Raw genomic sequence first — 16,084 nt, 5'->3', positions numbered from 1 at the left:
ACCCGACGATGAGTCCAGCACAGGGAAGTGATGGCAAACTCATCATGATAGATACGGTAGGATGTGTTGTGCCCATAGCGCTCATAGAGGAAGTCGAAAGGTATGTAGGACTTTTTCAGTCAGACTTACTCGTCATTCTTTCTAAGACCCATCATTTTCAGAAATCTCCTAGAAGTACAATTTTCCGGTACCAGCAGAACATGGCTATCCCAGGGTAGCCCGATAAAACCTCCTATTTCCTCAAGAAGGGGAGTCATCTCTATGTTACCAAAACGGAAAACAACCCTCTTTTCATCCCAGAACATAGTAGCGGCCTCGATCAGTACATTGTTTGGCTGAATGTCCAACAAAGAAGGTAAATTTCCAAGAATTCTTTTCATATGGTTCTTGTCGCTTGGTGAGAGATTTTCCCACCAGTCTAGCAATAGAGGTGAGATACTTTAGACCATGCCGAACCTGGGGACTTCGTGCCTCATTTCTACAAAATAAATAAAGTTAGCCCTTTCCCCCTCCGGGTTTGACTACTTACACATTAATGATTAGTATATCGACACGTTTTCTCCAAATAATGCATATATCATGACTACTTACACGTTTTCTAACTCATGCTAGGTTTGGACATGATGCATGCACAGTTAACATCAGAGTAGGGTTTTCTATAGAAGTCTAGACCGGTACCCTCAAGTGGACAACTTGAGAGGGAAAGGCACAGAACTGTCTACTGCATCGCTGATCGACTAGTTTTACCGTAAATAAGCCTTTTCGAATTTAAAAAGGGTAATATAGGAAGAGCGCAGATACTCATCCAGTGCCGCTATGGTATTAATTGCGCACGAGTGGAATATGATGCATAGCATGTAATTATGCAAAAAAAAAAAAATACCTTGTCAAGTATTTTGCATGATGGAAGCGATAAATGCAGTATTTAATAAATGTAAAGACAGGAAAGAAAGAAAAACAAAGAAGGAGTTAGTTCGCATAATGGGAAAATTATAATAAAGCGGTAAAAGGGGAAGGGATTGGGAAACACATAAAGATTGAAGCCAGCGAAAAAGGTTAAACGAAAAGTTGCATGTAAATTCATGTAAAAGGGAAATAGGGAAGTGGGTGTGCATTTAGCAAATAAACGGTGAATTTGAGCATAAAATAATAAAGACATGCTTATAGAGAGAGACTAATTCACACAGACCAAGTTCATTATGGTAAGAGCCTAAGGATATCCCCAGCGGAGTCGCCATGCTGTCGCGCCCCTCTTTCCTGCAAAATCGGGTTTCGACGTCATGACAACTCTTTTGAAAAGGGAGGAGGAAGGGTTATTAAAAGAGAGTCGCTACCTAACGGATTAAGGTGCGTTAGGGCACCTATTGTAAATGACTCGGGTTTACAAGTTTGCATCACCAAAGATCGGGTAAGGGCTCAAATTACCTTAAGGAGAAGGTGATAGGCATTCCTCGAGGTCCACAACGGTGGGTCCCGGCCGAACTTAAATCATGTGAATTAGTCTAAGAGATAATAGAAACATAAAGAATTATTTCAATAAGAGTGGGGGTCCTAAGTGTTTTAGCCTAAAGGATCACCCCGTGCCACATAAATAATACTTCATAACTCTCTCAAGACGGGGTGTTACTCATATTATTCAGCGGGTACAGACTATCATCTCCTGCTACCCGATTACTATCTTTAAGTTATTTACCTAAAGCGCTCTATTTGGTTCTAAGTCGTACCCTATGCGTGTACTACCCTTCCCTTGCCTATGGCCCAGGAGGCGTTTAGACCTCTATTTTGGATGATTCTAGACTTAACTTAGGTTGCCCAAAATGATAAAACTAAGCGACATACAAAACAAGTTGGACCTTCATGTAAAAACAAATAAGGGCTCGAGTTAGCCTCCACACTTAGGCAGCAAATGCACGCAAACAAATTAGGCGTTTTGACAGTTTTAACAATTTAAGTCGTTAAGCCCTATAAACATGATTTCTATATGATTTTGGATTTTAATCATGCGAGCAGTTATGCAAAGTAATTTCTAAGTGACTGCACATTTGTCTACTGATTATAAGCATAAGTGGTTGAAACCTATAAACATGCTATCTAGGTGATTTACTCATTATTTGGCAGTAATAAACACGAGAGATATTCAGAATTATTTAGTTGTTCCTATAGGCATGCTTTCTACTGGCGCTCAACGAGCCAGTGTTTTAAAGCCTGATTTTAGTGCTTAACACAGATAGTGATTACCATATAGACATGATTCCTACCCTGGATGATTGAAACTGGTTTTAGTTCTTATATATTAAATGAGCAAATATGACAATAGCATATCAATCAATTAAGAACCCTATGGGCATGACTTCTAAAAATGCACATTTATCAATGACCCTATGATCATGATGCCTAATGAATATTCTGCAATGCAAAATTGAACTTTGATTATTGTATTCCCTATAGGCATGGTATCTAAAAAGTAGAATAGGCAGGTTATCCAAAGAGCTTATTCGAGCAAAATAAACAGCTATATGCATATTATCTAACATACAATAGCAGAATGTATTTGAATAAAGTAAACACCTATAGGCAGGTTATCTAACACAATAGCATAATGAGCAAAGTAAACATCTATAGGCAGGATTTCTAACACAATAGCAGAATGATCAAAGTAAACACCTATAGGCAGGATTTCTACCCATTCTCATGCAAATGTTAAAATAAACCCACTTTCCCAATTTACTAATACCCCAATTGTTATTACAAATAATTATTACATGCCTAGAATGAATAGAATGAATTACAAAGTAGAATAGCTATAGGGAGCCTACAACAGGCCCAAAGATACATTAGACCAAGCCAGGCCTTCATTCTCATAGTTCATAACAGCCGCGGCTCGGACTTTTTAGGTTGAACAATACACCGGAAAGTAAAAAAAAATATTTGGTGGAAAAGTTCATTTCTGCGGTCCATTATGCTACCGCAAAATTACTTTGCAGACCGCATAATGGCTGCAGAGTGAGGCAGTTAATTGGACCAATTGGAAGTAATTATGCGGTCGACTATGCGACCGCATAACTGTTATGCGGTGCATTATGCGACCGCATACATAGACAGTTTTTTGGCTATTTTGTAACCAACTATACGACCGATATGCGGTCCGCATATCGGTTATGCGATTGCATACCTTGTTCTGGAGCTCCATTTTTGGGTTTTTAAAATCCGACCCTATTTTGTTAAATACACTCTTTGGGTCATTTTTGAGTTATTATCTGACATTTTAGAGTGAGAGAGGGTGTCCTAGAGTGAGAAGGTATTCTCCAATATTTGTCTTTCAATTCTTGCCCAAGTTTTGGAAGATTAAGAAGGGAAACTCACTAGGTCTTCATCCTAGAGGTAAGATTCTATATCCTAACCCTCAATTTCGAATTTTGTGTAGAAACGATTAATAAGCAAGATAATTTCTGGGCAAGAGGATTGGTTATTTTACATGCATGTGTTATCAAAGGATGTAGGAAGATTATTGAGCTAAAAATGGTAAAGATTGGGTTGTGGGATGGTGGAATCCTCCATAAAAAGGGCATTGAAACCTTAATGCACACCTAGTGTTTGATAAAATGCTCAAATGAGCTAGAACCATAATCATCTTCCTAATTTTGATTCAATTTGTTATATTTCTACAATAGATTGAAGTTGCTAAGAATTCCGGAACATTTAGAGTGTAAGGAAGCTCAAGTGAGGTATGTTGGCTAAACTCTTCTTTAAGAATTGGAATTCTCATTATCCTTGTAAGTTCCGAGATGTTGATTGTAAATTGAGTTTTCCGATAAATTTTGTGATGAAGATATATGTTCAATTCATATTTCAAATGCTCTTATCATATTGCATTATAAATTGAGGATGTGTCCCAAACTATGGATTACGTATCCACATATTATAATTTCTAGTCGTGATTTATGTGAAAGTTATTATGCCAAGTTGGATAAATATTGTGATTGTGAAACACCTCCACCCGCATACATTGGGGTGAGGCGGCATGACCGCTTTGTGTGGGGATTATGGTATAGAGATTGTGATTGTGATACACCTCCACCCGCATATATATTGGGGTGAGGCGGCATGACCGCTTTGTATATGGATTATGATATTGTGGGACTGCACCTTCACCCGCTTACATTGGGGTGAGGCGGTACGACCTCTTTGTGTATGGTTTTGTTATTGTTGTGGCGCCACCACCCGCATACATTGGGGTGAGGCGGCATAACCGCTTTGTGTTGGTATTGGTATCGTTGATGCATTTCCACCCGCATACATTGGGGTGAGGCGGCATAGCCGTTTCGTTTAGGTTCTTGGTACTGTGGTTATACATCCACCTGCATACATTGAGGTGAGGTGGCATGGCCGCTTGATTAGAGTTGTGGTATTGTACGTACACCTCCACCTGCATACATCGGGTGAGGCGGCGGGGCCGCTTTGTGTGAAGATGGTTATAGAGGACCTCATCTTAAATCCTATAAATGTTGTTAATAGCTTTTAATAAGCTTGCTATGGTTGAGACAATTATCTTTATTATTCTATTGCTGCACTGGTTCATCATAATTATCTTGTACTTCTAAATTCTTAAATTGGTGTTTAGTTTTCATACTAGTACTATTCGATGGTACTAACGTCCCTTTTGCCGGGGGAGCTGCATCTTTAAATGGATGCAGGTGGTTCCACAGCAGGAGACATTGATCAGTGATAGCAGTACACCTTATTCCCAGCTGACTTAGTGAGCCCCACTTCATCCCGGGGTCATGTATCTTTTGTTCTTTATGTATTATGGTTAAGGCATAGCCGGGGCCTTGTTGCCGGCATTATAATTGTACTCTTCTTTATCCATAGAGGCTCCGTAGACATAGTGTGGGTTGTGTATTGGTGCTGGGAAAGACAAACTATGCTATGTTGTGGTTGTATTACTTGTCCATTTGAGACTTTAAAAATGGTGAAACTTATGGTAAGAAATTGGTAATTGCAGACATGACCACTTTATTGTTTAATTAAGGAAAACATATATTCTCTTTATTCATGAATGAGTTTGGGTAGAAGGAATCTAACAGGCTTGCTCGGTCGGGTTCACTCGGTTGAGCGCCGGTCGCGCCCCTCGGTTTTGGGACGTGACAAACTTGGTATCAGAGCCTAAGGTTTTAAAGTATCCTAGGATGTCTCGGAGCCGTGTCTAGTAGAGTCCTTATTATCGGTGTGTTATCGACCACATCTATAATTAGGATGCTACATGGGCATTTAGGAATAATACCCTTCTTTCATGTTCTTGATCGTGCGATATAGTTGGTTGTAAGAGTGTTCCTTCTTTAACTCCTGCGTTGCTCTAATTTTTAGTACATGACACCTAAGAAAAAGGCAAGAATTGGCCAAAGAGCCAATGTCACCCCAGGAGTGACAGTTGACCCTATAATTGATGATGCGGGTGAGCACCCGAGGAATGAGAATATTCCTCCAGTTACAACACTGCCTGACTCTACTACAACTGATCAGACCGCACCTGTCCCTACACATACAGAAGGTGCAACAATTCCTCCAACTGATATTCCAGTTCCATCTCCAGCTCCAGCTTCCGATTCTGGTGTGTCTGATATTGATATTAGGGGAGCCATACAAATATTGACACAGATAGTGGCTTCTCAGGCCCAGAGATCGAGTGTTGGTCCTACTCCTTCCAGTCATCCAGGAGAATCCGCTAGTTCCAGGGTGAACAAGTTTCTTCAGTTAGATCCTCCAGTGTTTACGGGTACTGATCCCGAGGAGGACCCCCAGGACTTCGTTGATGAGATACACAAAACTCTCTAGGTTATGCATGCTACAGAGATAGAGGGAGTAGAGTTGGCCTCTTACCGCCTGAAAGGAGTGGCCTATTCTTGGTTTGAGTTGCGTGAGGAATTCCGTGAGAAGGGAAGCCCTCCGTAAAGGTGGGGTGAGTTCACAGATGCCTTTATAGATCATTTCTTGCCTGCCGAAACTAAGGCAGCTCGTGCTGCTGATTTTGAAAGCCTGAAGCAGGGTAGTATGAATGTGTGGGAGTACCATATGGAGTTTGCGCGCCTCTCCAAGTATGCTATTCACATGTTGCCCACTATGGAGGCTAGAGTGCGCCGGTTTGTACAGGGACTTAGCCCCTTGGTTATAAATGAGGCCTCTACAGTTGACTTAAATTCCGATATGAACTATGGTAAGATGGTGGCATTTGCTCACGCCACAGAGACCCGCAAATTGAAGAATAGAATGGAGCGTCAGAGTAGCAGCAAGGCCCGGTCCACGGGCAACTTTGGTGGTTCTTCCGGTGGTAGTGGTGGTAGGTCGGCATTCAGGGGAGGATCATCAGGACCATCCCAATCATTCTCCCAGTCTTCGATGGGTGCACAGTCATCTGGACCTAGTCAGGGTAATAGGGGACCCCACCAGTAGGGTCGGCCCGATAGAAGGTTTCAGCAGCGGAGGCTTCCATGCCCTAAGTGTGGAAGGATGCACTTTGGGTCTTGTTTCATGGACCTACCAGTATGCTATGGGTGTGGTTTGCGGGGTCACATTCAGAGAGATTGTCGCTTGTCCCGCTAAAATATGGGCAGAGACGCGGCACATCTAGCTAATTCTGCAGCTACTACATCCACAACATCTCCAGCTCGAGGCACCCCAGCACCCGCAGGGCATGGTACAGCTAGAGGTGGTGCACAAAATTCGAGAGGACCCAACAGATTTTATGCTATGCGGAGACGTCGGGAATCAGAGGCTTCTCCAGATGTTGTCACAGGTATATTGACTGTCTAATCTCATGATGTATATGCTCTTATTGATCCTGGTTCCACTTTGTCATATGTCACTCCTTATGTTGCTATGGAATTTGGGATAGAACCAGAACAACTTTATGAGTCGTTCTCTGTATCTACTCCGGTTAGTGAGTCTATTTTGGCCGCGCGGGTTTATAGGGTTTGTGTTGTCACATTGCGTGGCTGAGACACCGTGGCCGATCTTATATAATTGAGAATGGTCGATTTTGATGTGATAATGGGGATGTATTGGCTTTATTCTTGTTTTGCCAAGATTGATTGCCGAACCAGGACTGTTAGGTTCGAATTTCAAAATAAGCCAGTTATTGAGTGAAAGGGTGATGATATAGTGCCAAAGAGTAGGTTTATTTCCTACCTTAAAGCCACAAAGATGATAAACAAGGGATGTATTTACCATTTGGTCCGGGTTACGGACACCGATGTTGAGGCACCTACACTTGAGTCTGTGCCTGTTGTGAATGAATTTCCAGGAGTCTTTCCGAATGAACTCCCTTGGATCCCACCAGACAGGGAGATTGATTTTGGGATTGATGTGATGCCAGACACGCATCCTATATCTATTCCACCCTACAGAATGGCACCGGCATAATTGAAGGAGCTAAAGGAACAATTGAGAGATTTGTTAGAAAAGGATTTTATCCGGCCGAGTGTGTCACCTTGGGATGCACCGGTCCTTTTTGTAAGAAAGAAAGATGGGTCAATAAGAATGTGTATTGAATATCGGCAACTTAATAAGGTCACAATCAAGAATAAGTACCCTCTGCCAAGGATAGATGACTTGTTCGATCAATTGCAAGGTGATAGGTACTTCTCCAAGATTGATTTAAGATCCGCGTATCACCAATTGAAGATCATGGAGCGGGATATTCCGAAAATAGCTTTTAGAACCCGGTATGGGCATTTTGAATTTCTGGTGATGTCTTTTGGGCTAACAAATGCCCCAGCAGCCTTCATGGACCTTATGAATCGCGTTTTTAAGCCATTCCTCGACTCCTTTGTGATAGTGTTCATTGACAATATTCTTGTATATTCACAAAGTCAGGAGGATCATGCTGACCATCTCAGGGTAGTTCTGCAAACCCTGCATCATCACAAATTATATGCAAAGTTTTCAAAATGTAAATTTTGGCTCGAGACGGTCATATTCTTGGGTCATGTTTTCTCTAGTAAGGGGATTAAGGTTGATCCTTAGAAAATTGCGGCTGTGAAGAATTGGACGAGGCCTACAACTCCAACATAGATTCATAGTTTCTTAGGCATAGCTGGATATTATAGAAAGTTTGTGGAGGGGTTTTCTACTCTTGCCTCTCCATTGACTAAATTGACGCAGAAGGCAATTAAGTTTCAATGGTCAGATGCATGTGAAAAGAGTTTTCAGGAATTGAAAGCAAGATTGACTACGGCACCGGTGTTGACTCTACCAAAGGGTATAGATGGATTTGTGGTATATTGTGATGCCTCAAGAATCGGGCTTGGATGTGTATTAATGCAACATGGGAAGGTAATAGCTTATGCTTCTAGACAACTAAAGAATCATGAAAAGAACTATCCAACACATGATTTAGAACTTGCGGCGGTGGTATTTGCATTGAAAATTTGGCGTCATTATTTATATGGGGTCCATGTGGATATATTCACGGACCATAAGAGCCTTCAATATATTTTCAAACAGAAGAAATTGAATCTGAAGCAGGGAAGATGGCTCGAATTACTCAAGGATTATGACATTGATATTTTATACCATCTGGGGAAGGCTAATGTTGTGGCAGATGCTCTTAGCCGAAAATCTATGGGTAGCTTAGCACACTTGGAGGCATATCAAAGGCCATTGGCCAAAGAAGTTCACCGATTGGCTAGGTTGGGAGTTCTTCTTGCGGACTCTAGTGAAGGAGCGGTAATTGTGCAAAATAGTGCTGAATCATCGCTTGTTGTGGAAGTCAAAGAGAAGCAATACAACGATCCATTGTTGGTGCAGTTGAAAGAGGGGATTCATAAACATAAGACCATGGCCTTTTCTCTTGGCATGGATGATGGTACACTAAGGTACCAAGGGCGACTCTGTGTTCCAAATGTGGATGGTCTCTGGGAAAGAATTATGACTGAGGCTCACACTTCTAGGTATTCTGTGCACCCAGGTTAAACGAAAATGTATCATGATCTTAAGGAAGTCTATTGGTGGAATGATATAAATAGGAATGTGGCGGATTTTGTGGCAAGATGTCCAAATTATCAGCAAGTGAAGGCCGAACACCAAAGGCCCGGTGGGTTAGCATAGAACATATAAATTCCAATGTGGAAATGGGATATGATTAATATGGACTTTGTGGTTGGATTACCGCGCACTCCGCGCAAGTTTGACTCAATTTGGGTGATTGTGGATCGACTCACGAAATCAGCACACTTTTTGCCGGTTAAGTCTACCGACACAGCGGAGCAGTATGCTCAACTGTATATCAAAGAAATAGTCAGGTTGCCTGGCACCCCTGTTTCCATCATTTCTGATTAGGGGGCATAATTCACTACTAATTTTTGGAAGAAACTTTAGCAAGGTTTGGGTACTCAAGTGAATCTTAGTACAGCCTTTCACCCGCAGACTGACGGTCAGGCAGAGCGGACTATTTAGACACTTGGGGATATGTTGCGCGCTTATGTTATAGACTTCAAAGGTAGCTGGGATGATCATTTACCACTCATAGAATTTGCATATAATAATAGTTATCATGCTAGTATTCAAATGGCACCGTTCGAGGCTTTATATGACAGGAGATGTAGATCTCCCATTGGGTGGTTTGAAATTGGGGAAGCAGATTTGATAGGGCCAGACCTTGTGCATCAGGCTATGGAAAAAGTTAAAATCATTAAGGAGAGGTTGAAAACTGGTCAGAGTCGTCAGAAATCCTATTCGGATGTTCGTCGTAGAAATTTGGAGTTCAAAGAAGATGATTGGATATTCTTGAAAATTTTCCCCATGAAGGGTGTAATGCGATTTGGTAAGAAAGGGAAATTGAGTCCGAGGTATGTCGGACTGTATAAAACCATTCAGAGGATCGGTGAGGTAGCATAAAAGCTTGAGCTACCACCTGAGATGTCATTAGTGCGCCCGGTGTTTCATGTGTCTATGTTAAAGAAAGTAGTTGGAGACCCGACATCCATTATTCCGGTTGAGACTATTGAGGTAAATGAAGAATTGACTTATGAAGAGATTCCAGTTTCTATTATTGATCGGCATGTCCGAAAGTTGAGAAGCAAAGAAATTGCATCCGTGAAAGTGCTATGGCGAAACCAACATGTTGAAGAGGCTACTTGGGAGGCCGAAGAAGACATGAAGAAAAAGTATCCTTATTTATTTGAATAACCATGTAATTATGAGTTGTGCCTTATGAAAATGCTAAGGGATATTCCTATGAAATATGTATGATTAGTACATTTGGTGTTGAGGGTATTCCGTTCTGGTAATATAATTGCTTGTGAGGCCACAATTGGTGTTGTTTTGTATTATGTTACATTGTTGGATTATGTATATGCTGTTAGGATGTGTTTCTGGGGCTCTCTGACCGGTGGATAGGCCTAATTACAAGAGAAACTCTAGCGAAATCTTTGGAAATTTAGGGAGTTAGTCAAATTTGGGGCTACTAGTTTGTGGTATAAAGAAAACTAAGTTGAATAAGATGCTAATGACGGATTTTTACCCTCATTCGAGGATGAATGATCCAAAGCGGGGGAGAATGTAATACCCTGAAAAGTTTCGCAGTACTTAAGTGGTAAGCCCGGTGTCGGACTAGGCTTACGTGTTTGACGATTGTAAAAATTCTTCGGGGTTGAACAATGCACCGGAAAGTAAAGAAAAATATTTGGCGGAAAAGTGCATTTATGCGGTCCATTATGCGACCACATAATCACTCTGCGGACCGCATAATGGCCGCAAATTGAGGCAGTTAATTGGACCAATTAAAAGTAATTATGCGGTCGACTATGCAGCCGCATAACTGTTATGCGGACCGCATAATAACCGCATACACAGACAGTTCTTTTGGCTATTTTATAACCAACTATGCGACCGATATGCGGTCCGCATATCGTTTATGCGATCGCATACCTTGTTCCGGAGCACCATTTTTGGGTTTTTAAAACCCGACCCTATTTCGTTAAATATACTCTTTGGGTAATTTTTGAGCTATTATCTGACATTTTAGAGTGAGAGAGGGTGCCCTAGAGTGAGAAGGTGCCCTAGAGTGAGAAGGTGTTCTCCAATATTTTTCCTTCAATTCTTGCCCAAGTTTTGGAAGATTAAGAAGGTAAACTCACTAGGTCTTCATCCTAGAGGTAAGATTCTATATCCTAACCCTCAATTTCGAATTTTGTGTAGAAACGAATAATAAGCAAAATAATTTCAGGGCAAGAGGATTGGTTATTTTACATGCATGTGTTATCAAAGGATGTAGGAAGATTGTTGAGCTAAAAATGGTAAAGATTGGGTTGTGGGATGATGGAATCCTCCATAAAAAGGGCATTGAAACCTTAATGCACACCTAGTGTTTGATAAAATGCTCAAATGAGCTAGAACCATAATCATCTTCCTAATTTTGATTCAATTTGTTATATTTCTACAATAGATTGAAGTTGCTAAGAATTCCAGAACATTTAGAGTGTAAGGAAGCTCAAGTGAGGTATGTTGGCTAAACTCTTCTTTAAGAATTAGAATTCTCATTATCCTTGTAAGTTCCGAGATGTTGATTGTAAATTGAGTTTTCTGATAAATTTTGTGATGAAGATATATGTTCAATTCGTATTTCAAATGCTCTTATCATATTGCATTATAAATTGAGGATGTGTCCCAAACTATGGATTACGTATCCACATATTATAATTTCTAGTCGTGATTTATGTGAAAGTTATTATGCCAAGTTGGATAGATATTGAGATTGTGAAATACCTCCACCCGCATACATTGGGGTGAGGCGGCATGACCGCTTTGTGTGGGGATTATGGTATAGAGATTGTGATTGTGATACACCTCCACCCGCATATATATTGGGGTGAGGCGGCATGACCGCTTTGTGTATGGATTATGATATTATGGGACTGCACCTTCACCTGCTTATATTGGGGTGAGGCGGTACGACCGCTTTGTGTATGGTTTTGTTATTGTTGTGGCACCACCACCCGCATACATTGGGGTGAGGCGGCATAATCGCTTTGTGTTGGTATTGGTATCGTTGATACATTTCCATCCGCATACATTGGGGGGAGGCGGCATAGCCGCTTCGTGTAGGTTTTTGGTACTGTGGTTATACATCCACCTGCATACATTGAGGTGAGGCGGCATGGCCGCTTGATTATAGTTGTGGTATTGTACGTACACCTCCACCTGCATACATCAGGTTAGGCGGCGGGGCTGCTTTGTGTGAAGATGGTTACATAGTATCTCATCTTAAATCCTATAAATGTTGTTGATAGCTTTTAATAAGCTTGCTATGGTTGAGACAGTTATCTATATTATTCTATTGCCGCACTGGTTCATCATAATTATCTTGTATTTCTAAATTCTTAAATTGGTGTTTAGTTTTCATACTAGTACTATTCGACGGTACTAACGTCCCTTTTGCCGGGGGAGCTGCATCTTTAAATGGATGCAGGTGGTTCCACAGCAGGAGACATTGATCAGTGATAGCAGTACACCTTATTCCCAGCTGACTTAGTGAGCCCCACTTCATCCCGGGGTCATGTATCTTTTGTTCTTTATGTATTATGGTTAAGGCATAGCCGGGGCCTTATTGCCGGCATTATAATTGTACTCTTCTTTATCCATAGAGGCTCCGTAGACATAGTGTGGATTGTATATTGGTGCTGGGAAAGAAAAAACTATGCTATGTTGTGGTTGTATTACTTGTCAATTTGAGACTTTAAAAATTGTAAAACTTATGGTAAGAAATTGGTAATTGCATACATGACCACTTTATTGTTTAATTAAGGAAAACATATATTCTCTTAATTCATGAATGAGTTTGGGTAGAAGGAATCTAACAGGCTTGCTCGATCGGGTTTACTCGGTTGAGCGCCGGTCGCGCCCCTCGGTTTTGGGGCGTGACAGATTCACCCACTGGGCACAGGGCAGAGTTGAGCATTAGAACCATGGCCCTAGTGTGTCATAGTTCCCAAGGGTTTCAAGAACCCAGGGCAGTGCTCACACTAGGGAGGTTGATAGGGGAAATTCAGAGAAAGCCTACGGACCAAATCCTAGTGTGTCAGAGTTCACAAGGGTCTCGATTGGACCCCGAGCAGTGCTCACACTAGGGAGGTCAAATGATAGAACCTAAGTAGCCTTGGCTTTCAGCCGGCTAAGAATAAGAACTCAAAAGAGACCAGGCAATAAGGGAATAGACTAAGGTTAAGGGACAACAATGAAGGATGCAAGCAGATTCAAATTGAGCACATAGAACAGGTAGTAGAACATGCTTAGGTTTTGAGAACAGACTTAACAAAGTTTCAGAAAACAAGTTCAACACATAATGCATATACGAACAAGACAGGTTTGCAAGATTGATGTACACAGACTCATATTTAGTAAAAAAAAAAAGGGGTTCAAATTATGTTAAGTGTAGATGCTAGTGTCCCAAGAAGGGATCACATCAATTGGCAACAGAACTTAACAGAATGAGAACAAATTAAGGCCACTATTAGGAAGTCAAGACATGGTACAAGCATACAGGATCAAACATGCTACATGTCATCACAACAAGTTCAGAAACAGACTTATACTAAACACTTAGTGAATACCTTCATGCTTAGTCATCTAATCCATAAAAGGAAATATGAAAGCATGTTCAAGTAACAGGGTTAATAGCAAATTTAAACACTAAAGAGATGGCTAAAGTGCAAAGGTTCTAAATATCAGTAACACATAGGCTAGGCAGACTTAAAAAGAAATTAATCAACTTAAAGCAGGTCTAAACATGTCTCAAACTACAAGTGTAATGGCATTTTAGATTAGAAAGGCCTAGAATAGAAGTAAGACAGTCAGGATTGCATACGAGAATAGACCAGAAACATATTGAACAATAACCTTAAGAAGTGAAAACACATGCTAATGACATGTAAATAGGAATGAAGTGACGAAAGTTCAGCAACACACCAGTTAAACGAAAAACAAGAAAGAACAAAGTCCATAGTAGAAAGAACCCAGAATTTCTGGCCTTGGCTTTCCGCCGGCCAAGAACCAGAATATAGAACAAGAGTGTTTAGAGAACAAAGAGCGATAACTTCAGTTTTTAGTAAACATTCATGATCAAGTCTGTCCCCAAAAGGGGAATGAGGAGAGGTTTATATAGTAGTAGAAATTAACATCCAAACAAGGAAAATCATCAATCAAACACGAGAAAGGAAAGAATCATCGCATGCAATCAAATCAGTAAGGAAAAGAGAAAAATCTCAAACCCTAATTTTAGGGAAAGTGTAAAATCGGCAGAAACCTATAATAAATAAAAGGTGAAAATCACATGTTGCATAGAATAAGATGAACATAGACAGAAATACCTTTTAAAATCAAAGAATCGAACCAGATTTGGTTCCATTTAAAACAATCTGAAACCTTAATTTTAGGGTGAGTAGGAATCACGGAAATGCACAAAGATTCATACCATAAATGAACAAGAACGTACATAGACGGAAAAGGTCAAGGAAATGAACCAACTTTGGTTTGAAATCTATGAAATCCGCTTGCCATGTTTAGGCAAGAGGTATATAGAAGGTTCCAGTACCAAGGGGAGTCGAATATGGCAAGAAACGGCCATGGAATCCCATGATCGATGGGATTAGGAGAGAAAACTAGGGGGAGATGGCTAGGGTTTGACAGAGAGAGAAGGGGAGTTTGAGAGAGTTCGAGGGCGGCGGGGTTAAGGGACGGATGGTTTAGGGTTTAGGGGGTTCGGGTATAATTTAAAAGGGCGGGTGTAATATGGGCCGTTGATCTCAGAGATCAACGGCCACGATTAGTCGGGGGTTCTGGGTCGGGTTAGTAAAATGGGTTTCGACCGGGTAAGGGGTTGGGTTAATTGGTTTGCGCTCAAGGGTTATTGGGCTGGGATTGGGTAGTTAGGTCCGAAATTAAAAGGAATTTAGGGCTAGATTTTAAATACACAATGTTTAATAAATAAATAATTTATAAAAGTAATTAATAAATATCAAAATTATCATTTGTGTATGAAAATGATTAAAACAATTATTTAGTATTATAAAAATATAAAAAGCTATTTTTTGTATAAATAATGTAATTATATGTACATATGGACTATTATTGCAAAATATGCAATTTTAGCCTTTAAAATGCAAATGTAATTATAACAAATGTACTAAACATATTTAAAACCTAAAATGGGTGTAAATGATGAGTTTAGATGATAAAATCATCATAAAAAAATTTTGTAAGGTAATTAATGGGTATAAATTGATTTAAAACCTTTAAAAATTATGGAAAATACTTGTGTATACTTGTAAATCAAATGATGATGCATATGCACTATTTTGAAAGTATAAATATATATATATTTGAAAAATATGAGGGGAAAATTGGGTATCAACAACAGGTAGGTCGGAATAACCTAACCCCGAAACTACACGTGCCGGTGTAGGAGTGATTGAGGGGTAAATCCACGCGTTAATGTGATGAGACTATTTCTCCTTATATGGTATGAGATTGGTGTGTTGAGATGTTTCTCCTTAAATGGGATGAGATTATTGTTAGCAAGATGTGATATGATGTCGACCCACACGGCATTGTGCTGAGAAGGCTTAGCCGATCGGGCTGAGATCGGATGCCATGCCGCGCACGTGGTGTTATTGTGAGTGTACGTATCGGGGTGAGACGACTTAGAGGTCGGGCTGAGATCGAACTCCGTGCTAAAACACGATGGTGTATCGATGCTAAAGATCTCCCAACTTAAATTACTGAAACTTACTTGAAATTTATCTATCCCCTAACTTGACACCTTGATACTGATGGAGTCTCTTATTGATTTCATGTTTTAATCTCCGTTTACTGTTGCTCGTTCTATTGAAAGGGTGTTTAGTTTTACATACTAGTACTATTCCATATGTACTAACGTCCATTTTATCGGGGGCGCTGCATCTTTAATGGATACATGTGGTTCCATTGCATATGGTACTGATCAATGATAGCAACGCACCCTCTCCTCAGCTTATTTGGTGAGCCCTACTTCATTTCGGGGTCCTGTATCTTTCATCATTTGTACCTAGCGTTT

This window comes from Nicotiana tabacum, chromosome 23 (assembly GCF_000715075.1).
Source record: "Nicotiana tabacum cultivar K326 chromosome 23, ASM71507v2, whole genome shotgun sequence".
In the NCBI taxonomy this organism is placed as follows: Eukaryota; Viridiplantae; Streptophyta; class Magnoliopsida; order Solanales; family Solanaceae; genus Nicotiana; species Nicotiana tabacum.
Note: the sequence above shows the minus strand (reverse complement) of the source record.